Below are 26,678 nucleotides of genomic sequence, written 5' to 3' on the forward strand. Positions count from 1 at the left end.
AACTTAAAAAAAAATAACTCTAAGAACTAACTATAACACTTACTAGTTGTGCATTTCCCTATATGGAGACTATACTCCAATAAAATAATTTAAAGCACAGAAGGTAATTAGACAATATTATTTTGATGAAGTGAAAATTAAACGTGAAAACAAATAAAGCAATAAAATAGAGCAAATTCATTTCACTTTCTCCCCTTGAGGAGTATAAGCTCCAGGCTGTGGATGAGACTGAGACAGAAGGCATATTTCCATCTGACTAGAATCACAGTGTGCTTCTAGTTTTAGAGATACATATTTTCCATGAAACATGCCCCTGATGTAAATAGTTAGCCCCTCACATTTGGCCCATAAACCAAAGCTATCCTCACCATCCAAAACCTGCAAGAATAACCGGGATCAGTCACAACACTAGATGTGTTAGTAGAACTAGGTATTTCTGTCTCCAACAGGATGCCTTCCAGGAAGACGGTCAGGGTAAGTCTGAATACGTATGATTTTTACCTTACGTGCTGACTTGAGAACCTAATTAGAATAAGCTATGATTTCACAGTAATTGTTCCTGTGTAAGTTGGTAAGTAATATAAATGCAGATTAAGACTATAGATTCATAATTCTATGAATTCATAGATCATGAATATAGATTCAAATGCATAACTGAATTCCTATCATCTGATTCTTACTGTTCTGGTTATAATTAATTGTACTGATTGTACTTGAAGTACATTAAAAATTCTCCCTAATCCTTTCTTTTCCCTCCCCCTACCAAAAAACATGAACTATTTATAAAACTTTCAGAGTCTCTTCATTTGGTTTTACTTATCTGAACTCATAAGCCATGCATGGTAAATTTCAGACCTATAATTTGTGGCTTCCTGCTTCCAAGATTACTCCAGAGCCGTTCTCATGTGACTGTTTTTCTAGTTAAATATTTACACATATTCACAGGGTACACAGGCAGTTCATATTTGACATGATTTAACAGTATCTACATCTGTTTCTCATCAGAACATGACTGGAAAATGTGCCTACTAAACATTTTTTTAATACAGTTGTCCAAAACATTGTTTCTACTCTCATCTTGAGACATTTCTATGTAAAGAAAACAAGATAAAATGGCCCTTCTCAGGCACTGTTTCCTTCTCGATTCCCTTCCTCTGGCTTCAGGATCCTCTCTTGGTATCAATCATTACTTTCCAAGCCTAACCATATGGGTCGTGTCTTATTTTTATCAGTATGTGAAAGGCACAAAATTAAATGGAGATATGAAGGGGAAAATAATCTATTTAGATCAAAAAAACAAAACAAAACACCAAAAGCAACAATTGGCTTTGGCTATGGTACTCCAAGTTTAGCAAGATTACATTTGAATAAAGTTCCTGCTGATATAAAAATGCTTGAAGTCTGTTTCATGTCTCCAGAGTACAACCTCAAGCATGGTCTTTCCAAATACAAAACAAAAGGAAGAACAAAAAGAACAAGAGGAGGAGGGGAAGGAGGAGGAGCGAGAGGAGGAGAAGGGGCAGGAGGAGGAGGAGAGGGAGGAGGAGGAGGAGGAGGAGGGGAAGAGGAAGAAGGAAAGAAAATTCTTGGCTTTCAAGAGGTAATCATTTCTAAGTCCCCCAAATTTTAAACCACAACACAAACATCTGCTCAAATTCTTCCCCTGTCTGCTTAACAAAGTGCATCATATTTTAAATTCATACATTTTCCCAAAGATATAAAGCATAGTTAAATTATGAGAGTATTCTTAGAACACTAATTTAGGATAAATTGATCTTGTCTGAATTTCATTCTGTTGTTTTGGATTTTAATCCACATATCTGTTTTCTTATTTCTATTCGTATATTGTGATCAGACGCAACAGCAAAGTAAAATGAAAACAAAAATTCCTGAGTGAATTATAAATCCTAGAATGTGACTATAGTTCTTACGTATCAAAAAAGCTAAAATATAAGGAATGATTATTTTCCACTATTTTGAGTTTTATTTTTCCAATCTGTGTCTAATTGAAGAGCGTCATTTTTTCTTTTCTCTTCCCTGATTATATTTTGGCCACTTCACAGCTCATTACACTCTGGAAAGAAAGAGACTGGATAAAATAAAATGAGATGAAACTAAAATGGGTGCAATTGGCCTCAACAGCCCTGAGGAAAAGCTTTATTTTAAGGAAGCCTAGAAAACCTGGCTCTAATAAAGCTTTTCGTGCTCTGAGAATGTAAATTATCTTCAATATTCTTAATTCCTGTCATACTGATTACAAAACATAAGAATAGATTTTTAGACATACCATTTGTAGACATTCTATTTTATTAAATAATATGAAAAGTTGCTCAAATCCAGCTATCACACTGTACATTCAGAGAAGTATTTGCTAGAATACTACATCTTTTCTCAAACAAATATATGCACACACACACACACACACACACACACACATGCATGTACATGTACACAAATGAGTATTAATTTTGGTTTGCTGTTCCAATATTTCAAATACTTATGATAGTAAGTACTTATGATACTTATGATAATATTTCAATACTTATGATAGTTCTAGAAGAAGGTTAGTAATTACAATATGTGGATAAACACAACCTGCAGATGACACAAAAAAATTTTGCCTCATGAACTTTCACTATGTAGTAGATAAACATTTCAGGAAAGGGGATAGTATGTACCTTTAAATTTCTTTCTCAGCGTGCCTGGTGGCTCAGTCAGTTGGTTAAGTATCTGGCTCTTAATTTTGGCTCAGGTCATGATCAAACTAACTGTGAGATCCAGCCCTGGGTCTGGCTCTGTGCTGACAGCATGGAGCCTGCTTGGGATTCTCTCTCTCCCTCTCTCTCTGCCTCTCCCCCACCCTCGTGCACACACTATCTCTTTCTCTCAAAATAAATAAACATTATACATGAATGAATGAATGAATACATACATACATACATACATACATACATAAATAAATAAATAAAATTTTCAACTTTTGGAAAAGTAAAACATAATGAGCACCCAAAACCCCAAGGAACTTTAAAAAACTTTTCAGAAGGTAGAGGAGGGAATAGTTCTCAATTCTTTTTGTGATGACAGCACAACCCTGATAGCAAAACCTGACACAGATATTATAAGAAAATTATAGACCAGCATTTTTCATGGACATAGATGTAAAAGTTTATAAAAAAAATATTGGCAGTTGAATCCAGCAATATATAGAAATGATATTATATCATAACTATGGGGAGTTGATCCCAGACTTAACATTCGAATATCAATATAAATGACTATATTTTCAAAATATAGAGAGAAAACCAATGATCATCTCAATAGATGCAGAAAATGTGTTTGTCAAAATTCAAAACCCATTTGTGATTAAAAAACGAAAGACCTCCAAGTATGCAAGTAATAGAAGGGAACACCATCTAATAAAATGCCATCCATGAAAAAAACTTGCAGCTAACATCATATTTATGGTAAAATATTAAATACTCCCCTATGGTTAGGAACAAAGCAAAGGATTTCTCATCTTGCTACTTCTGTCTATCCTTGTGTGGGTAGTGATAGGTGGTATAATAAGGTAAGAAGAAAAAAATAATAAAAGACTTAGAGATTTAGAAGAGAAAAGACAAAACTGTTTCCTAAAGAAAATCTTAAGGAAAATCAAAACATTGCTTAGAAAATCCTAAGAAATCCTCATAGAAAATCCTAATAACATTGCTTAGAAAATCCTAAGAAATCCACGTAGAAAATCCTAATAAATATTCTTTAAAAAAAAATCTTAAAAGTAATCATTGAATTTACCATGGTCACAGGATAAAAGATTAATATAAAAATTATATTATATTTCTGTGTAGTAGCAAAAAATTGGGAAATAACATTTGAAAAACAATTCCCTTTACAATATCATCAGAGAATAATTTGGCATAATTTTAACAAAAGCATGTAAAGTCTTTAAACTGAAGACTACTGTGACTTGCTGAGAGAAGATCTAAAGAAGACCTAAATAAATAGAGAGATATACTATGTTCATGGATAAGACTTAATATTGTTCAGATGTCAATTCTCACCAAATTGGCTGGTATGGTCATTCACTCTCAATCAAAATCCCAGCAAGATATTTCTGTAGAAATTGACAAGCTGATTCTAAATTTTTTGTAGAAATGAAAATGCCTATAGTAGCAAAAATAATTTTGAAAAAGAAAAAGAAAGATGGAGGATTCATAGTACTTCTTAATTTCAAAACTTACTACAAAGCTAGAGAATCCAGACAATATGGCATTGGTACAAGAAAAGACAAATAGATCACTAATATGAAATAGAGAATCCAGAAATAAACTCACATCAGTCAATTTATTTTCAACAAAGAAACCAAAATAATTCAATAGGGAAATGGAAGGTGTTTTCTCTTTTCCTTTTCTTTTTCTTCCTTAAACATATCTGGAAATTTGTATACTCACTCATATGGGAAAAAGTAAATATCAACGTCTACTCATTCCACAAACAAAACTTAATGTGAAATGCCTTATGTATCAAAAGTAAAAGCTATAACAATACTGTTTCTGGATGAAAACAGAGGATAATATCTTTACAGCCTCAGGGTAAGGAAAGATTTCTTAGATGTCACACAAACAGGGAAAACACATAAAATAATTTGATAAATTAGATGAAATAAAAAAATAAAAACTGTTGTTCATCAAGATATCATAAGATAAAAAAGCAACTTATAGGCCAGGAGAAACTATTCATAATACATATATGTAACAGAAAGATTGTAGCCTGAATATATAAAAAGTCTTACAAATAAAAAAAAAAAAGAACAATCCAATTAAAAAATAGAAAATAGGGGCGCCTGGGTGGCGCAGTCGGTTAAGCGTCCGACTTCAGCCAGGTCACGATCTTGCGGTCCGTGAGTTCAAGCCCCGCGTCAGGCTCTGGGCTGATGGCTCAGAGCCTGGAGCCTGTTTCCGATTCTGTGTCTCCCTCTCTCTCTGCCCCTCCTCCGTTCATGCTCTGTCTCTCTCTGTCCCAAAAATAAATAAACGTTGAAAAAAAAAAATTAAAAAAAAAAAAAATAGAAAATAAATTTGAACAAGCCCTTCACAAAAAAGATATATAAATAGCCAATAAATACATGAGAATGTGCTCAATATTTCATCAAAGAAACACAAATTTTACTTTAACAGAATAACTAAAATCAATAGGGCTAACAACACTGAATACAGAGAATATGTAGAATAACTGTGATATGACAAACACTATGGGAAATGTTTGACTACACCTACCCTCCTAATTCCACTCCAAGTAATTACTCAAAGAAAAAAGAGTAAATGTCCTTAAAGCTATTCATAGCAACTTAACTCTAATAGCAAAAAGTTTGAAAAAATCAAATATTCATCAACAAAATAGTGGATAAATACATTACCTTATATCCAAACAATGTACTTATATTCAGCAATAAAAAAAATGAACCGCTGACACACAAAACAACATGAAGCATCTTAGAAACACATAAGAGTACCTACTATGTGATTCCATCTACATGAAGTTCAAGATCAAAGGAAAACTAATCTGTAGTGATAAAAATCAGAACAGTGGTTGCCTATATAGTGGGTGGAAATTTACAGGAAGGAAATTCAGGAAACCTTCTGGAATAATGGAAAAGTCCTAATTTCTGACTGGAGGTTATATAGATATATACATTCATAAAATCTAAAATTGCTATGCTTAATAAGGAAGTGTTCAAAAAACAAAAGGATAGAGATGGGTCAAAGGGACATATTAGCCAATCGGAAAAGAACTCAATTGCCAAGACCAGAACAATTTAAACAACAAAATAAATAACATATTATTGAATTCTAACTGAAAATATAACAGACGTATTCATGAGTCCTTGCTGATATAAATAAAAGATTGAATAATAAATAAAGAAGAGGAGACAAATCCTTATGACAGAATTCCAAATAATACACATAGATACCATTCCTCCAAGAAGTGAAGCTAAATTTGCTTCCAAAGAAGAGAGTATGAAAAAAGAAAAGTAGTAACTCCTGATATGGTGCATCACCCTCCTTGTGCATATGAAAAACTCAAATTAATGTACATTGAGCCAGAATTAAGTGGAAAATAAATTACTTTCCTGAAACTTGATTCCTTTAATTTTTTAAAAATTTTTTAATCTTTATTTATTTTTGAGAGAGACACAGAGTGTGAGCAGGGGAGGAGCAGAGAGAGAGAGGGAGACACAGAATCTGAAGCAGGCTCCAGGCCCCGAGCTGTCAGCACAGAGCCCGACGTGGGGCTTGAACTCACGTACCGTGAGATCATGACCTGAGCTGAAGTCAGATGCTCAATGGACTGAGCCACCCAGGTGCCCCCAAACTTGATTCCTTTAAAAGTTCAATACTCTTTTCCCCATGGCATATAATCCAGAGGTTATCAAACTATCTACAGTTTGAGGGCACCTGGCTAAGTGTCTGACTGTTAATCTTGGCTCAAGTCAAGATCTCATGGTTAGTGGATTCAAGCCCCACATCATGCTCTGTGCAGGCAGCATGGAGCCTGCTTGGGAATCTCTCTCTCCCTCTCTCTCTCTGTCCCTCCTCTGCTCCTGTGCATGCCTCCTCCCTCCCCCTCTCTCTTTCTCTCTCAAAAATAAGTAAATAAACTTTAAAAAGAAACCGAAAAAATGAACTATCTACAGTTTGAAGGGGCCAGTTTTTCTTTTTAATTCTAATCCATTGCAGACTGATACTTCTATAAAAGACAAATTAATTACCAGAAAAATAAAATTTTTAAAAGGCACACAAGCTACAAGAACTCAAAATTTCATTAGATTTAATAAACACAAAATTGCTGTGTTGAGTTGGTAGAAAATTTCTAGAGTTACTCTAAATTTCTGAATGTATTTCATCATGGATCAGTAATTTTGTGAACTGGCACTGGTCCACAGACCACATTATTTTTTAAGTTTATTTATTTGTGTGTGTGTGTGTGTGTGTGTACAAGCAGGGGAGGGGCAGAGAGAGAGGGAGAGAAACCCCAAGCAAGCTCCACACTGTCAGCTCAGAGCCCGACGTGGGGCTTGAACCCACAAACCATGAGATCATGTCCTGAGCCGAAACCAAGAGTCAGACATTTAACCAGCTGAGCCACCCAGGCGCCCCCCACAGACCACATTTGGAGAAGGAATTATACAGTTTACAATGTAAGAAAGAGAAGGATTCATTAATTCACTTCATTCATTCATTCATTCATTCAATACATGTCAAATGCTTACCATGTGTCGAGTACCGCCACAGGCAATAGGGAATCAGTGTGAATATGACCTACAACATCCCTAATCTCTTGAAGTTTATAATCTGGAAAAAAAAAGAAAGATATACTTTTTTTAAAAACCTAATAATTAAATCACCTGGGGAAAATATCAGAAAGTAGTATCAGGGACAAAGGGATAGAAAAGTGTGATAGTGTCTGGGTGGCTCTTTCGGATTGAGGATCAGGGAGAACTTCTCTAAGAGGCTGACACTTGACTAAGATCTAAATGATTAGAAAAGATTTGGCCGTGTTAAGTTCAAACGGAAGAGTATCACAGGCAGAGGAAACAAGTGGTGCAAAACTCCTCCTAAGTACTTCCATTTCCAGCAAGATGGAGTGACAGATACAGGATTCACCCTCCTTCCTGAAACAACAATAAAAATTGGACAAACTGTATGAAACAATGGCTTTCATGACATTGGAAGTCAGGAAATGTAGGACAGTGGTCCCTGAGAGATAGGAAACCAGTGAGGTAAGCCTCATGATCACTTCAGTTTAGGGCATGGAGAAGCTTTCAGTCCCCAGAGAAGTGGGGGGAACACTAGGTAGAGGGTAGAGGTCCTTCTGAGTTGAGAAAACTTTGCTGGGAACACCAAAGCAATCAGAGTTCACAGGGCAGAGGAATAGAGAAAAGATAGCTATACAGAAAAAAGACTTCAAGAGATTTGCAGACGATCTCCATTAAGTATTCACAAGGAGTAATAGTTAATAAGCCAACAAAGGACATGAAATAAAATTGTAAAAAATATACAATTAATCACAAAGAAGACAGAATAAGGGCACCTGGATGACTCAGTTAGTTGAGTGTCTGATTCTTGATTTCGGCTTAAGTCATGATTCCAGCATGGTAGGATCAAGCCCCACTTTGGGCTCCATGCTAAGTGTGGGGCTTGCTTAGAATCTTAGATTATTAGAGTCTCTCTCTCTCCTCCTCTCTCTCTCTCTCTCTCTCCCCCCAACCCGCTGCCCCTGACCCCTCCTCACTCTATCTCTAAAACAAACAAACAAAAAGAACAAAAAACAAAGAAGACAGAATTAAAGGAAAGAGGACAAAAAAATCAACATGACAAATAGAAAGCAAATAGCAATATGCTACGTTTAAAACCAACTGCATAAATAATCACATTTAATGTAAATGCTCTAACACTCCATTAAAAGATGGAGATTGTCAAATTGGATATAAATAAGCAATACCCAACTGTGACCTACAAGAAATGTATCAAAAATGAAGATGCAAATAGGTTAAGAGAAAGGATAGAAAAATTATAAACCATGGTAACAATCAAAAGAAAGCTATGTTAATATCAGACAAATTGTACCTAGGGCAAAGTATATTAGCTGGGACATAAAGGGGCATTTCATAATGCCAAAGGGGTTGATTCATCAAGAAGATCCAAAAACCCTATGCGTTTGGGTTTTTTTAAGTTTATTTACTTATTTTGAAAGTGAGAACCAGGAGGGGCAGAGAGAGAGGGAGAGAGAGAATCCCAAGCAGGCTCCACACTGTCCACAGAGCCTGATGAGGGACTCGAATTGACACACCAATATGAGCTGAGCCAAAATCAAGAGTCTGGTTAACCAACTGAGCCACCCAGGCACCCTAAAGCCCTACAAGTTTAAACAGATAGTAACAGAGCTTCAAAATACATGTAGCAAAAACTGATAAAAACTGCCAGAAAAAAAATAGAAAACTCACCGTTACAGTCAGAGATTTCAGCGCCTTTCTCTGCTGCCACCAGTGATACATTTGTTACAACTAACATCTCATTATCATCCAAAATCCATAGTTTACATGACTGTTCACTCTTGGTGCTGTACATTTTATGGGTTTTGAAAAATCTATAATGGCATGTATCCACCAGTAGAGTAACATACAGAATATTTTCATTGCCCTGAAAGTCCTCTCCTTAACCCCACCCCATCAACCTCTGATTTTTTACTGTCTTCATAGTTTTGCATTTTCCAGAATGTCATACAGTTAGAATCATACAGTAGTAGCCTTTTCAAAACTGGCTTCTTTAACTTAGAAGATTCATTTAAGGTTCCTCCATGCTTTTTCATGGCTGGATAGCTCATATCCATTTAGCACTTAATAACATTCCATTGTCTGGATAGGCCACAGTTTGTTTATCCATTCCCCTAGTAAGGAAATCTTGGTTATTTCCAAGTTTTGGCAACTGTGAACAAAGTTTCTATAAATATCTGTTGTGCAGATTATTGTGTGGACGTAAGTTGTCAAGTCCTTTGGATAAATACCACAGAGTGCAATTGAAAGATAGTATGGTAAGGATAGGTTTTGTTCTGTAAGAAACCGCCAAACTCCCTTCCAAAATAGCTGTGCTCTTTTTCAGTCGCATCATCAACGCATGAGAGTTCCTGTTGCTCCACTCCCTCACTGGCATTTGGTGTTGTCAGTGGTCTGGGTTTGGGCCATTCTAATGGGTTGTTTTAATTTGCATTTTCCTGAACAACAGTAAGATGCTAGGCATCTTTCATATGCTTATTTGTCTTCTGTATCTTTGAGGAGGTGTATACGCAAATATTTTGCCCATTTTCTAATTGTGTTGTTTGTTTTCTTTTTGTTGAGTTTTAAGCATTCCTTGTATATTTTGGATAGCAGTCCTTTATCAGATATGCCTTTTGCAAATATTTTCCCAAGTCTGTGGCTTGTCTTCTCATTCTCCGGCAATGATTATATATTTTAATGCAGCATCTTTTAACACTAGCTGTGCCTTTGATTCACCAAGTCTAGCCAGGTATATATTGAAAAATAAGATAAAAATAAAAATATTGCCAGGAACACAAAATAACAAAATACACTAATACATACTGTCATCCAAGCATTTGCTTCTATATTCTCTCTATGCTGAGAAAATGTTAAAAATCCACTTAGACTTAGAAAATGGACAAAATGAATTCTGCTGAGGTTGTTCTTCAGTGAGTCAGATTTTTCTGTGTGATTGTAGGCACCCTTCGAGATCACGGAGTGGAGAGTAACAGAAAGATAATGAGAAGGGAAATAGAATTATATCATTTGATATTTTGCTCCCAGCAATCATTACTGTTACAGCATTTTAAAATTGTGGAGACTTTTAAGTTTTCCTTTAGGGAAATGATTGTTGGTTTTAATTGTTGAAAGTAATGTGAGGGATCGTTCCCACATACGCAGCTGAAGTTGTTAAACTGAAAGGAATGAAAATTTCCAGTCTTTTATCAGGTGAAAAATGTCCAGATCCTGCCTATCAGGTCATCTTCCCCACTCTTCCCTATCTACTTTCGTAAGTTTGGAATTTTCCATAATAATAAAGGTAAATTTTTTTTGAGAGAGAAAGAGCACGAGCAGGTGAGGGGCAGAGAGATGGGGAGAGAGAGAATCCCAAGCAGGCTCTGCACTGTGAGCGTGGACCCAATGTGGGGCTCAGTCTCATGACTGCGAGATCATGGCCAAGACTGAGAGAAGGACACTCAACCAACTGAGCCACCCAGGTACCCCCAAAGTTAGATTATTTTTAATGAATGCTTAAATATATTGAAATTTATTAATGTGGCTTATTCAACTGATGAACCATGTGGAAAACATCTATCAAAGCTTTCATCAAAGAAAATTTGAGGTAAGCCAAAGATTTAAATATATAAGATAAAGTAATAAAACTATGAGAAGTAAATATAGGGCAATTTCTTCCTTTTTGGAGAGGAGAATGCTTTCCTAAGCAATACACAAAACCCAAATTCCAGAAAGATTAGTGAGTTAAGACTGTATAAAAAAATGTTTTTTTCTGCACAGAAAAAAATACCAAACAAAGTCAAAATACAAATGATCAACTGGGAAAAATATTTCAACACATATGACAATGAGCTCATTTCCTTCATATATAAAGACCTCTTACAAATCAGTTATAAAAGGCCATTAAACCAACAGAAAAAATGACAAAGAACTTAGAGGCAGTTCATAGAAAAGAAACACAAATGGTTTATAACATGAAATCATCAAGAAACGAAAAGTAAAATGTCAGTGTTATACAGTTTTTCATTTATTAGAAGCAATTCTTAAAATCTATGTCATTAAGATAGATATTTAAGTGAAAAAAAAAAAACAAGATATAGACCAATCTATACAGTGTGCCTCTACCTGTTTAAAAACAACTATATAGGGGCGCCTGGGTGGCGCAGTCGGTTAAGCGTCCGACTTCAGCCAGGTCACGATCTCGCGGTCCGTGAGTTCGAGCCCCGCGTCAGGCTCTGGGCTGATGGCTCGGAGCCTGGAGCCTGTTTCCGATTCTGTGTCTCCCTCTCTCTCTGCCCCTCCCCGTTCATGCTCTGTCTCTCTCTGTCCCAAAAATAAATAAAAAACGTTGAAAAAAAAAATTTTAAAAAAAAAAAAAAATAAATAAAAACAACTATATTTATAAATATGTGTGTAGGGGCGCTTCGGTGGCTTGGTCAGTTGAGCTTCTGACCCTTGATTTTGGCCCAGGTCAGGATCCTGGGGTCATGGGAGTGAGCCCGACCATGGCCTCCACACTGAGCATGGAGCCTACCTAAGATTCTCTCTCTCTCCCCTTGCCCCTCTCCCACTTGCATGTGATCTCTCTCTAAAAAAAATAAAAAATAAATATATGTGCGTATATACATATATATGTATGCATGCTTAGATTTGCATAGAACATTCTAGCAGAACATTATGCAAACTGGTTACTGTGGTTTCTTCCATGGTGGGAGTCTGGAAATTTTGGATGAAGAATAAATATAACTTTTCAGCCTGTGTTTTTCCATAACGTTTAAAATTTTTTTTTGAGGGGAGGGCACAAGTGAGCAAGGGACAGAGAAAGAGAGGGAGAGAGAAAGGGAGAAGCGGGGCTCACTGAAGTGAGGCATGAGCTCACCCTAAGCCGGGCTCAAACTCACGAACCATGAGATCATGACCTGAGCCGAAGTCAGATGCTTAACCAACTGAGCCACCAAGGCGCCCAAGTAATGTTTAAATTTTTAAATGAATGTCTGCATCACCTTATCAGTGAAGTATAATTAATAAAACAAACTAAATTATTTTATTCAACAAGTATTTTCTGAGCATCTGTTTTATACCACTCACTCTTTTAAGCACTGGGAGTACAGGTAGTGGACAAAAACATGAGTCTCTGTCCTCAGAGCTCTAATGTGCTCCTGGGGGGGAAATAATAAAAGTCTCTGTCAAATTCTGTTCAGTCTAGTAATTTTGACCACAATTTCATGAACATTTCCTTTGGACGTCCCTTTGAAAGGGCGGACCTACGCCGGCGGACTCCATCTTGTTCTGTGTCCTTCACCTTGACCATGCCTCCTCCCCTTGAGTAACCTCCCGCTCACCTGCCTCACAGGACTCCAACCCTTCCCCAGCCAATCGGCTGAGGCCACAGCCATTACCTCACCAACTGCCCCTAGGCCCCAATAAAACCTTTGTCCTTTTGAAACTCGCTCTCTCTCCCCAGTATCTCACCTCTGCATCGTCGGTGCAGGTAGGGGATTGAGCTTGAGCTAGCTCAAATAAAGGCTCTTTGCTTTTGCATCGGACTCGGCTCCCTGGCGGTCTTTGGGGATCACGAATTCTGGGCATAACACCTTGTTTTATTTAAGTGAATATATTCAATTTCATATAACATAGTTACTATAGTTTCTTATTGATACAATTGTCATTGTCATAATTTGGATAGACTTTGCTGACTTAGGAGAAGCAAGACAAGGTTCATCCTTTATGCCTCCACATGTATTCATAATGTTTACGAATTTTGTGCTCCTTGCAACAAAACATTGCTCATTCTCTATCTTTGTTTTACAGTTTACATATTGAGAGTTAAGAAACTTCTCACTCCCTTGCCACTTAATTTGTTTTTTTAGGATTTAAATCTAATTTATGCCCTGAGGATTCAGAACAAAGACAATTCCAAAGTCACTTACTATTCTCATTTCCATTGCATCTCCATATCTTTTCCCCTAGATATAAACAATTAGGCCAACAAAAATGTAAAATTATGGCTGTCAAGACTGTTTCACTTGTTTAAAAAATGCATATTTCGGTTAAATGATGGAGTCAGTAAAAGAACAATGTTTCTAAAGCATGTTTAATGAACCCTAAGATTGTTCTGTTCTGCCAGGAAGGTAGTTCCTTGGCCAATAAATTGGGGAAAGCTGCTTATTAAATTTCCCTACAACTAAACATTTTCTCCTCGTTGGGGATTTATAACACATGTCAGCATATCAGTGGCCCTAAAAAAAAAATCCCTCAGTGAAGAAGTTTGCCTAATTTTTTTTTTTCAACATTTATTTATTTTTGGGACAGAGAGAGACAGAGCATGAACGGGGGCGGGGCAGAGAGAGAGGGAGACACAGAATCGGAAACAGGCTCCAGGCTCTGAGCCATCAGCCCAGAGCCTGACGCGGGGCTTGAACTCACGGACCGCGAGATCGTGACCTGGCTGAAGTCGGACGCTTAACCGACTGCGCCACCCAGACGCCCCAGTTTGCCTAATTTTTGAGCCTCTCTATCTTCCTCTCTTCTCTCTGCCACAAGTTAGCAATATGACCTCAAGAAAGACTCAGATTCTCTCCAGCCTCACAGTTCCTATGTCTAAAATCCAAGTGTTGATGCCAGGTGATGTGTGAGGTTCCCATTCTACTTTATCATTCTAGATTCTTGGTTTCACCTGAGAAAAATTAAGCAACTTAGACATTCAGTGCTGTTGAATTATTCAAAACACTGTCAAGTAAAAAACTATCAGCTATTAGGGAATTCGAATGTATGCTTTAAGATTGATTAATGTGATAGGGAGTGATACCCAACCTAAAACACAGACTGGTGCATCATAAATAGCAAGCCAAAATAGTTTAAAGCTCTTTTCAAGGCTACTAAGCATAACCTCAGAAGACGACATAAAGAAATACTCTTAGACACCAAGCGGCACAAAAAAGTATTCATTTAGGATCTAATTTTTTCTGGGAAACAGAAAAAAGTTTAAAGTTACCTTTTTGAAAAAACAACTAAGAGTAATATTTATGAGTAACTATTCACATGAACAACTTTGTCATGACTTCCTAGATCAGTCCTACAAAAAAGAAAATAGGATTCTCTACTCATTTGAGTGCCAAATAGTTCCATGCTAGCGTTGTGTTATGAAAGGTCAAATACCTCCAAAGACTGAAGAAACAAATGATAAAAAGAATAGATTTCCGGACAAGTCTATGCTAGTTAAGTCATCTCCAGACATCAGAGGAATTTATATTCTCAGCTCAAATCAGGACCAGTTTCAGTTTTGAATCTTTGTTTTCCTCTCCACAAATTCTAGAGCACTTTTTGGCCCCGCTCTGGAATCCATGCTGCTAAAATTTTGTATTAGCTCATAGCTAACCCGAAGTTTCCATCTGTACGAATTACAGCACAGCATACCTCTGTCTCAAGGAGCACTCTCTTGTTTCCCAGGCAAGAAGAAAATGAAAAGACGAAGTATGTGTGGGGTGGGAAGAACTGAAATTCCATATTACCAACCAGAATACTTCCTCGTAGGGATAATCCCCTCTGACACAACACGTCAATAACCAATAACAACAAATGCAGCATCCAATTTTTTTTAAGTATGCTACAAAGGAGATCCAATTCAAACCACTCCCCCAGAACAAAATATGATGGGAAACAACCTTCCTTTTTAATAGAATACCAACAAGACATTTGAAATTATAGCCTCCCTTTCAACTAACACTCTGCCCAAGAAAGTTCTACTGGTTGCAACTCTAAAACCAATCCAAGAATTTTCTCTTACAGTGCCCTTCACGAGTATGTTCAGCCACGGAGCCAGGTTTCCTAAGTGCTGCTTACCTCTTGACTTGTATCACTAGACATTGCCTCCGATGTCCATGTTTCCATGTTTTAAAGACACAGCTCCCACCAAGAACATTCTGCTACAATTTCATTAATTCACATTTATACACATGCAACTAAGCAATCAAGGACCATGACATTTTCATACCTGATACCCTGCCAGACATTTGGCCTACTGATAACTTTTTATGAAGCAAATTCAACTTCTGGGGAAAGCCTGTGAATGATAAGTAGTTATCTGAGAGTCTAAACTTAATAAATCAAGAAGATAAAATTGGTTGTTTTGTGTGTGTGTATTTAAAAACTTTCTGATTAGGGGCGCCTGGGTGGCGCAGTCGGTTAAGCGTCCGACTTCAGCCAGGTCACGATCTCGCGGTCCGTGAGTTCGAGCCCCGCGTCGGGCTCTGGGCTGATGGCTCGGAGCCTGGAGCCTGTTTCCGATTCTGTGTCTCCCTCTCTCTCTGCCCCTCCCCCGTTCATGCTCTGTCTCTCTCTGTCCCAAAAATAAATTAAAAAAAAAAAAAAAAAAAACGTTAAAAAAAAAACTTTCTGATTAAAAAATCTTGAAAAAGTTTGAAGAGATTCTCTCCTTCAGGGATTTAAGCATTTTGTGGAAGTTCTGAGGCAATTCCCACCTCTTCTATGCCAGTTAAGAGTGCCCTTCTCCACCTCCATCTTGTGCAGACTTCCAAATCATCAAGCCTTTGACAGAAAGACATTTAAAATGAGGAAAACTGAAATAACCTTACAAAATAAGTGATGCAGTCTTTGCTGTTGGGCAGTTAATATTTAGAGGGTCTAGATCAGGCATTCGTCACCTCAAGGTTGGGTATGTAGGCCAGCTGGGTTGGCGATCTGAATTAGCTCTCAGTTGGAAAGATCTGACTGGCTAATGCACACATTGGTGTTAGTAACTCATAACAATGTAAAGACCTTTCTCTTCTAAGAATGTGTCCATTTTAACCCAGATATAACAGTGCAGAACATCTAGGACTAAAGAAATCTAGGCAGTGAACTGAGTGTTATTTCCAGCAAGCTATGCATAGCAATCACAACAAGCTATACACAGAAATCACAAAATCTCTTTGGATTTCGGCTCTCTATCCATTAAGTGGCAGCATTAGAGTAAATGGGGTCTAAATTCCCTCTTAGCTAAAATAGGTTTGGCATCTGATTCTATGGTGTGACATTGACACCAGGCACCTGAGACAGACGAGTAGGGGCCTCCCAACCTACGCAAGTGTAAGGTTAAGAATACTTGCCTGATGGGATAACCCACTGAGGGGTAGAAAATGATTAGACTTGAACTCAAACTTCACCTTGATGATAAATCAGTAGAGACAACTTATTAATAAAGGCCAGGCAATAGAATGCTCCAAAGGGGGAAAACCTCCTGTAGGAGACAGTAAACTAGAGTGCAAGACTCAGCTCAGCCATTTCTGGCTTGGACACACCATGGAACCATTCTGAGCCTCAGTTTCCTCAATGGATGTGTTACTATCTGGCCCACATACGGACAGCACAAAGTCTTTGTATCAATATAAGAAAACGCACATACACAACGCTCAGTTAATTGTAAAGCAGCCACAGCGCAGAGCTTCCACGTGAATAGGCATTTAGGATTTAGAAGGACATCTCCCTGTGAAAGAACAGAACAAAAACAAAAAAGCTAGAAAAACATTTTTGAAGAAGCAGCTTCCTACTTGCCCAATCCTAAGCTATAGACACTGAAACGTCCATAGGTGAAACTTCTCCAGGCTCACCAAGAGAATAGAGGAGACTGTCAATGGAAAGGTCTCCATAATAAAAAGACTGCTAAACCTAAGTCTTTGTCGTACTTGCTCAACGCCCCGGAGGATGCAAGCCAAAGAATCACAGGATCTTTCCTTTACACCAGGAGACCGGACACATGCCGAGGAGGCAAGCACAGGGTAGAGCCCAGTGGAGACATTAGTCCACGGTGCCTGAGTAATCATAAAGAAGAGGTACAGAATCTGGGGGTAGGTGGGAAGAAAAGCTATTTGGCCACAGCCAAGACTGCCTGGGGACTATTGATTGGGGTGAACAGGGGAAAAAAGAAGAAAGTTTTTCTTACCTGAATGACCAGCTGGCCAGGAAGAGAAGTATTAGATACCAAAGCTAACTTGACCCAGGGACAAGCACAAGTACACAATATCAATGTGTAAGACAGTATGATCGGACAAAGTGCTGTCAACCCCTAAATGAGGGAAGAAGAGAATCTAATGGCTGTTCTAAACATGACACCTAACCAAGTTCATTTGTTTTGATCAACTTTCCACGAATTTTCGGAAGAGTATAAGAAAAACATCCCAAGAATGTTGGGTAAAAATTCAACTTTAAACATGACGATAAATAATGTCAGTGCATATGGGCAACCCTGCTGCCAAGAAGAAACTGAGTGGGGAACCAGAGTTAGATCAAGACTGGAAGGATGTGTGTTCTGATCATTTTGTTGAACAACAGTTGAAAAAATTTGAAGCCAGGGAATTTCCCAAGAGAGAAACTCTAGAGGCAGCAAGACAGAGAGCCAAGAAGTAAATCAGAGTAGACGCTATAGTTGAAAGGCTTAGGGAGAAATTTAAGAGAGATAGAGCATAATGCCTTAAGGTAGAAGTGGTAGAAAGCCCTGAGTCCTGAAGTCTTATAGAAGTGATAATTTGGATATATGATCCATCCTGAAGAGCTGAATCCAGGAGGATGAGTACAGAGAAAGGCCCCACATTGGACCAAAGTGGAGCCTTTGAGAGCAATGGTAAGAAACATGAGCCTGTGGGGCATAGACAGAGGTCCTCCATGCCCGAAGTCAGTCCAGGATCAGGAAGGGAAGCTCTTGCCGGTTGGCTCCCAACGCAAAGCACACAGGAGTCGATACTGAATGCAAAGTAAAAATGACCACACCCCATGTCTAGAATGCTGCTGCTAGGAAGAATACCAAAACTTGAAAGCGAAGTCACCTCAGAGAGCATCCCTGAGGCTTACTTGCTCTGCTCACTTACTCTGCTTTGGTAAATGCTCTGGTGTCTCCTCGCACTAGCTTGCTGGCTTCTCAGCTCCGAATAGCTGGCGTTCCTCTCAAGGCAATGGATTTATTTGTACATAACTTTGGAACGTTTACGAGTGTTCACAAAATGAAACTAAATGGTACTCTTGTCCTAGCTCAAACCTTGTTTGACAATTCCCTCTCAAGTCCCCATTACCTACGCAAAAGTGGCTCTACTTGATTAATCAAGTTGAAAACCCAGCTACGGGAAATCTCGGCAGTTTGTGTTCCAGGGTGAAATCTAGTTCTAGCTGGAAAACTTTGGCCACATTTGACCAAGACAGTTCAAGTTCAGATCCTTCTCTTTGACAGATGGCTGTAACTAAATCTAGCCAAGAAAAGGTACCGTTAATTCATATGATATAAGGGACCTTAAAAGGTATTCTTGTTGGTTCTCTTGCAATAAAACACCTGGAAAATATTAGGTATTCAATAGGCATGTGGTAAATGTTGAATATTCAAAAACAGGCTCCCATCACATTATATGATTTACATTCAAACTCACTAGTGAGAACAATCATTTGCCTTTTTTTTTTTTTTTTTTTTTTTGGCCAGGATGGCAAGAGAGTGTAGGATTTATGGTCCAACAAGGAACCAGAAAATAAGGCTTCTAGCAAAATTTGCTTCAGACTTTCAACAGGTGGAAAGAACAAGGTCGTTATAACTGACCTGCAATTTAAGTGAATTGATAAAATGTTCTTGTTGCAACCATTAATTTGCTAAATGAGCAGAATCGTCAAATATGTTCCAGAAGCAAACCTCCCCAATACTATGCTATACTCTGCAGTATCCAAACAGAATAATCATAAACAAGTAGCCTAAAAAGTATGGTTTCTGTGTTGGAAGCCATTGGCTCAATTTTTGAAAAGATTAAAGGTCTTACATTAAACGTGACTTAGTGTAAGCTCACCACTTCTATTCTATAGGAATGAACAATGTTAAATTGAGGTTCCTGGGAAGTATTCTGAGTCAGCTTCATTTCTTTCCTGAGAGGTCTGTATTTTCCTATTTTATTTTATTTTTTTATTTTTTTTTTCAACGTTTATTTATTTTTGGGACAGAGAGAGACAGAGCATGAACGGGGGAGGAGCAGAGAGAGAGGGAGACACAGAATCGGAAACAGGCTCCAGGCTCTGAGCCATCAGCCCAGAGCCCGATGCGGGGGTCAAACTCACGGACCGCGAGATCGTGACCTGGCTGAAGTCGGACGCTTAACCGACTGCGCCACCCAAGGCGCCCCTGTATTTTCCTATTTTAAACCAAGGTTCAGTATCAATATACACATTTGCCCATAAGTAGTTAAGTGTTCTGTTTCTCTCTGACATTACAGAAGAGTGCACGAGACTCCTAAGAAAGCATTTTCCTCCATGAGAGGAAAAAAAGAACTCCTACCCTGTTCAAATTTGAAATCAAATTTCACAAATTTCTGCCGAGCATTTTCAAAGAGAGTATATAAAATGAATAACAAGTCTAAAGAAAACTAACTATGGATCAATTAAAAAGGGAAGCAAAACTATATTTTTAGTTTTGTGCAGATTAAGTGATTAGCCTCACACAATGATGTTTGCCTACTAAAAGAATGTTGTTCTCCTAGGGGTAATTATGGTAATAAGAATTAGGGTAATTTAAACTCTATTGAAAAAGGGATTTAAGAGATTTTTTAAGGAGATTCTTATGTTGCAGAGAAACCCAAGAATATGCTTGAAATCCTGGTTATTTATGCTGTCATTAATAGCTATGCAGGTACCGCATTAATTTTATATATCAAAGGGATCAACAATTATAGATTAACCCACTATAATCACCTGATATCTCTTTAACTGGAGAGTTTCCATTTGCTAGATGCTTAGATTGCAGTTGTAGATTTTATACTGATGGTACCAAAGTACCATCACATTACATTATTTTCCAAATCAGAATATTTAAACTTTTCTTCCAATATACAACTTGCGGAAGAAAATATCCTCCCAAGTAGTCACAAACGTTTCATGTCTAGCAAATGACCACATTGATCCAATAATCTGGAATCCCTAGCTAGAGTCAATTTATGAAAGGATGCCCTTTTATGGATTTCACAACAGCCTGATTTTCATTTTGTAAATGTCTTTCATTGTTTAGTGCCTTTATTCATCTGCACTCAATGATGAAGTGACTACTGTTAAAGGCCCAATGCCACAGGTTAAATCAGATAAATGAGTCATGCCGGATCTGCTCCCTAAAAGTGCTTGCCAGCAATACGGATGAGTTTATCACTAGCACTTAAAATGACTTTTATTCTTTCCCCTTGTATGTTTTATAGGGCTGTAGTAGCAAAATCCTACCAACTGGGTGGCTCAAAACAACAAGAAATTATGCCTTCACAGTTCTGGAGACCAGAAGTCTGAAATCAAGATGTTGGCAGGGCTCTGCTCCCTCCTAAACTGTAAGGGAGAGTCCTTCCTTGCCTGTTCCTAGACTTCTGGTGCTGGGTGGCTATTCATTGGCATTCGTTTGCTTGCAGCTCTGTCCCTCCAGTCTCTGTTTTCATCATCACACGGCATTCTCCCTGTGCGGCTGTCTTTACAGGGCTGCCTTCTTATTAGGACATCAGTCATATCGGATTAGGGGTCCAATCCATGATGAAACTCACTTTAATTCAACTAATGACAACCACAACTACTTTATTTTCAAATAAGGTCACGTTCTGAAGTACTGGGGGCTAGGGCCCCAGCATATCTTTTTGGGGGAGGGAGGCACAACTGAGCCAATAACACCCCCTAATACCTTTAATCCTCCTCTGCCACAAAGCTCTTGTATGCCAAATGAGTCTCCACATGGTCAGAAACTGGAATAGGAGTGAGGACAGAAGTCCCCATTGGTTTCTAATGTGTTTGCTTTCTTCCACACCATATAGCATGCCAGGTGGGAATTTTTATCCCACTTTTTATAGATGAGAAGACTCACATTAAATGGCTCAGTTGGTAGCACCCAACTGTTACACGTCACGGGCAGCCTGGGTCTCCTCACTTCTGGATCTCAGCTGTCCCCACTAATACACAGAGCCTAATATAAAGGCCCATCCAGTAGGAGTCCACTGACACTCAAAATGCAAGTTGAATGTTTTCAAATCAGATAAGGTATTAGTATAAAAGGGACCCAAGAAGAATCCTTGTGGTGATGAAACGGTGTACTTTGACTGGGGCTATGGATAGCCCGGGGATGGTCCTGAGCGCCTTGAATGCCATTGTCCCCCGGGCCTCTCTCCTGCCTGCCAGTTTGGGTGATGGTCCCCACATAATCCCACCAGACTGCCTAGAAGTTGGCTACGGTGACAACCATACATGCCATCGTGTCAGGGCATGGGAAATTAGCTGAAGAAAAAGGAAAAATTCCTTTTTATTACCTCCTCAGTCAGGAAATGGAAAGGAAGTTCACTTAAAGAGATTTCAAAGTAAATGATGCATCTGCTCAGACCCACACTTTGCCTCCTAATTCTTGGCCTGGAACCACTAGTTTATGTAAGAAGATCTCTAGTGTGAATGAAAACAACAGAGGGCCCGGTAGCACAGTGGTCAGGCCACAGGGGAGACACACAGAGATCTGGGCTTGAGCCCCGTCTCTGCCCCTGTATTGTGTGGGGGTTTAGACAGAGTACTTTTCCTCTCTGGTCTTCAGGTTCACGGAGATGCCAACAGTGCTGTCTCTTAGGGTTGTTTCGAGCAGTGACTGAAATTGTTCATGTAAAGTAAAAGTGCCAGTTATAGTGCCTGGAACACACAGCAAGTGTTCAATAATATCATTGGTCTTTATTCAGTGCTCCACACGTGAAATGTTCAGAAAATGCTACGGACTCAATTCAAAAGTCTGTTGTGCCTCTATTTCTAGTTCAGTTCATACTCCGCCCTGGGCTGTTTGGGCATGAGGTTTCTTGTCTGTTAGGTTAATTCTTGCATTTCTAATCTTAACTCATTTTCATTAATGTATTCAGACATTTTTGAAAGGGTTTATCCACATTCTAGTAATTGGGTGAATTTAAGCTAGCTGAATTTCACTTTTCAAATGCTTCTATTTCAACAGTCATTCAGTTTGGGAGCCCTGGCTTTGGCTCACAACCGTTCATCTTTTGCCTCTTTGGCAAATATCTCTCACTTGATAATTTCTGAGACAAAGGAGATTTGCTCACTACCTAGAAACCCAAATATTTGATTCCAGTTTAGTCTCTGATCAGCGACTCCTGCATAGTGACAGGCTGGCACCATGAGATGGGATGGCCAAGGCCCTACAACAAGAATTATTTCTTGACTTCACAAAAACGTTTTTCTGATCTCTCCCTATGTATGCCAAGATGGTAAAGATAAATCAATATGCCCTAAAAGAATTAATTTATCTTGGGGCAACTGGGTGGCTCAGGTGGTTAAGCATCCAACTCTTGATTCTGGATCAGGTCATGATCTCTTGGTTCATAAGTTTGAGCTTGTGCCAAACAAGCTGCACTGTTAGTGCAGAACCTCACTAAGATCCTCTCTGTCTCTCCCTCCCTTTCCCTCCCTCCCTCTCTCTCTCTCTCTCTCTCTCTCTCTCTCTCTCAAAAATAAATAAATAAACATTTTAAAAAATTAAGTAATCTACTCTTATGCTGTCAAGTCTAATTTTAATTTAGAACTATTAACTATTGAATTCACTGTTGAACTTGCCAGAAAGTCATCAAATACAGGTTTAGAGGCAGTTACACATCATCCAAAGAAAATAACCCATTCTTATGTGATTATAGGCACTAATGAGACCAGTCAGTCCCAGGTAAGATCTTACTTGCTTATTCTCACTTCAGAGCTTTCACATTACTCCATACCAGTCTTAATCTCAAAAGGAATCCCCATACAAAGATTAAATAACACAAATTGTGTCATTTCTTAGATTGCAATGAACACAAACACTATAACTAAGAAGCTACTTTTGTTTCATTCATTCGTTTATTTTAAATTATTTATTTATTTTAGAAAGAGAGAGTGTGAGCCAGGGAGAGAGGCAGAGGGAGAGAGGGAATCTTAAGCAGGCTCCACGCTAAGTGTGGAGCCCAACAAGGGGCTCGATCTTATGACTCTGGGATCATGAGCTGAGCTGAAATCAAGAGTCAGCCACTCAACCCACTGAGCCAACCAGGCACCCCTGCTTTTGTTTTGTTTTTGGTGGAAAATTAAAAGAGGGTTAAATTTTTGTTCACTTATTTTAATTCAACATTTACTTTGTATTCAGATGACTAAGGTAGTCCAGATATGCTCCACTAATGGAAAATTTGGAAAAACAATAGAAAAGTACAAAGACAAATGTAACTATCAGCTATAAACCCACTAATCATATAGTAACATTTAACATATTTACATCAATCTTGCTTCTCTACAATATTTTTTCATAGTTGACAAGGTTGTGCTTCTGCGTTTTTTGCTTAGCATTAACAAATGACAATACTTCCATAAGCATCACTGTATTGATGGTATTCCTTTATTTATTTATTTTTTATTTTTTAAAAAGATTTTTTAATGTTTATTTTTGAGAGAGAGAGACAGAGTGTGAGTAGGGGAGGGGCAGAGAGAGAGAGAGAGAGAGAGAGAGGGAAACAGAATCTGAAGCAGTTTCCAGGCTCTGAGCTGTCAGCACAGAGCCAATGTGGGGCTCGAACTCACAAACCATGAGATCACGACCTGAGCCAAAGTCGGATGCTCAACTGACTGAGCCACCCAGGCGCCCCTGGTATTCCTTTATTTAGATATACTGCCATGAGCTTAACTATCCTGATAATTAGGCTTATAACATTTATTTTTAATACATAATTTTTTAAAAGAATCATGCTTCTTTATGTAATTTAGAAAATACTGAAAAGCAAAAAGAAGAAAAGATAGGGGCTCCTGGATGGCTCAGTTGGTTGAACACCTGGCTCTTAATTTTGACTCAGGTCATGATCCCACGGTCGTGAGATCGAGCTCCGCCTTGGGCTCCACACTGAGTATGGAACCTGCTTGGGATTCTCTCTCTCCCTCCCTCTGCCCCTCTCCCCTGCTTGCACTCTCTCTCTCTCTCTCTCTCTCTCAAATAAAAATAGTCATTTGTAAAGAAGAAAAGATAAATGGGTAAATTTTTAAACGTAGCTGTGATGATTTGAAAGCTGAAGAAAATACCCTGACAACTGCCATTTCGTGAAGATCCACGAAGCAGCAGGCCCTGTGCCGTCGGATTTGTGATCTTTACTACAACCCAAAAAGCTCAGAGTGTTATAATCACTGCACTACGGGTCCAGAGTTCACAGAGCTAGTAAGAGATAAATACAGATTTTTAATAGCTGGATCTGACCCCAAGTTTATGTATTCTCCTGGCTGTGTCACACTGCTCTCCCATAACCACTCCGCTCAACCGCCATGTTTATGACCACCACCTCCAGTCTCCGCTGTATCTCCACCCTTAGGGTTTCTTATCTCCATCGCCATGTCTTTTGATCCCATCCCTACATACCTTTTCTTCTCTCTTCACCTTTATGTTCTCCTCCTCTCCTGCTTCCCTTTGACCTCCAACAAGCATTTCCTTAAGTATCAGGGTAACAGAGGTAAAGCAAAGGCTACCCTACGATGCTCATTGTATGAACAATCCCAATCATTTATCCATTCAACAAAAACTGAGAGCGTGCTATGTGGTACACACTGTTTTGAGTGCTCAGAGTATAGTAACTCCCCCATTTGTAGGATTGTTTTTAACACCAAGAGCTCATATTTTAAGGATTTTCTTCATTTTCACCATACGAAACACGCGTGCAAATTGTCAACCTGTGTTTGCGTTACCAGTTCACACAGACTAGCCGTCCATGCTGGATGGAAAGCAGAAGTGAGCCGTTCGAGAAGGATACGCGAGTCAAAAGGAAAGTCTCAGGCAATAGTCATGAAGTAATTTCTTATCGCTTATTGCCACAGAAAACTACCGCAGGCAAGAACTTCCTATTTCCATACTCAGCTGATGTGTATTTGCTTAATGCAGCTTGCCTGCAATAGTTTATACACAGACCCTCTCCACAAAACACCTTTGATATATAAGGAGAGGAAAGGAAGAAAATCAAAACATCGATTAAAGAATGAGTACCTCAACAAATACATACACTGAAGTACTATTCCTCCTCATTTGCCTGAAAGAAACCCATATTCTTTCTGTTCCTATTTTCTATGTAAAATTATTAGGGTAGAGGAATCAGGTTCTATATATGACTATGCAATGCCTAGGACAGTACTAGGAACATCCAGGCCCCTACAGACAAATAAAATCCACGACTACAGTCAAAGATGCCTTGGAGAGTGACAACTCTGGCTTCTGCAATTAAATTTCTTTCACATATACACAATCAAAGGAAAGCAAATGCTCCAAATGTACTTGGTAAAAACCTGGGAACCAACACTACCTAAATTCTCATTTTTATACAGGTATTTTTTCAAGCCTGTGAGCTTTACTGACAGTAAAATCCCTTCTAGCTGCCTGCGTACAAAAGGGGGATTCTCTACAGAGAACACAGCTTCACAAAAGAGGGTGGCCACAGAGTGTTTCCCCAAGCAACTCCTCAGGACCGAAACAAATGCTGAATTGTGCTTTTCTAAACCAAACCCTTGATCTGCAGTCCAAGCAACCGTCAATACAACATCCATTTAATAAAGAGAAAAGAAGAATGAGCTTACAACCATTATCTAATTCTAAGAGAGCTAAAGAGTGACTTTAACACGGACTTCCCAGCAGCATGTTTATGAAGAGCTGAGCAAACATCTTATCCCGAGAGTCACATTTTATTTTTTTAATTTTTTTTAAAGTTTTTAAAATTTATTTTGAAGGGGAGGGGCAGAGAGAGAGAGAGAAAATCCAAAGCAGGCTTCCCGCTGTCAGCACAAGAACCTGATTCAGGTTTCGATCTCATGAACCATGAGATCATGACCTGAGCGGAAACCAAGAGTCGGATTGTTAACCGACTGAGTCATCCAGGTGCCCCCAAAGTCACATTTTAAAACTCATCACCATTCTGAAGAGAGTGCTAGCATAGCAATTCCTTTGCCATCTTGACAAGCCAAGCAATGACTTCTGATACATCAGCCAAGGAGTGACTGTACTTACATGCAAGAAAAAGAGGGTAAATCCAAGAGCTGGCTAGTTATCCCTGAATTCGGAACACTCATAATCCACTGAGGCAAAGGTTGAGGATTCCACTCTAAGCAACCACAGCTCTGGAGACTCAGTCTACGCAGGACTAGATTAGAAGCTGAGAACGGAGTAAAGCTCTTTCGAAAGAAGAGGAAGTATTTATCATCTCTACTTCCTCAATTTTCTTGTTCTTCCCTCTTATTGTTATTGATCCTTTCCTGGATTCCCAAATCCAGGGCACCATGCACACAAAGTGGGTGTGTCCCATCTATCTGACTTCACTTATCCCTAAACGCTGCACAGTGGATTCATTTCCCAGGACAC

General features: G+C 38.7%; 1 protein-coding gene across 4 annotated transcripts in view; it reads right to left on the minus strand.

The window, feature by feature from the left end:
- The window catches only part of IPCEF1 (interaction protein for cytohesin exchange factors 1), a 184,795-nt gene extending 158,332 nt beyond the window's left edge, over window positions 1–26,463 (minus strand). For 2 of the 4 annotated variants that reach the window (XM_086708183.1, XM_086708181.1), the window contains exons 1-2: window positions 26,328–26,463; window positions 7,268–7,349 (exon numbers count right to left, since the gene is read on the minus strand). The gene's annotated coding sequence lies outside the window, so the exon portion shown is untranslated. Of the gene's footprint in view, window positions 1–7,267; window positions 7,350–18,171; window positions 18,247–26,327 lie in introns of all 4 variants that reach the window. The other 2 variants (XM_086708182.1, XM_025925304.2) reach the window with 2 other exon arrangements.
- Window positions 26,464–26,678: the final 215 nt, after the last annotated feature.

Source organism: Puma concolor, chromosome B2 (genome assembly GCF_028749965.1).
Source record: "Puma concolor isolate L17-30 chromosome B2, mPumCon1.1.hap2, whole genome shotgun sequence".
In the NCBI taxonomy this organism is placed as follows: Eukaryota; Metazoa; Chordata; class Mammalia; order Carnivora; family Felidae; genus Puma; species Puma concolor.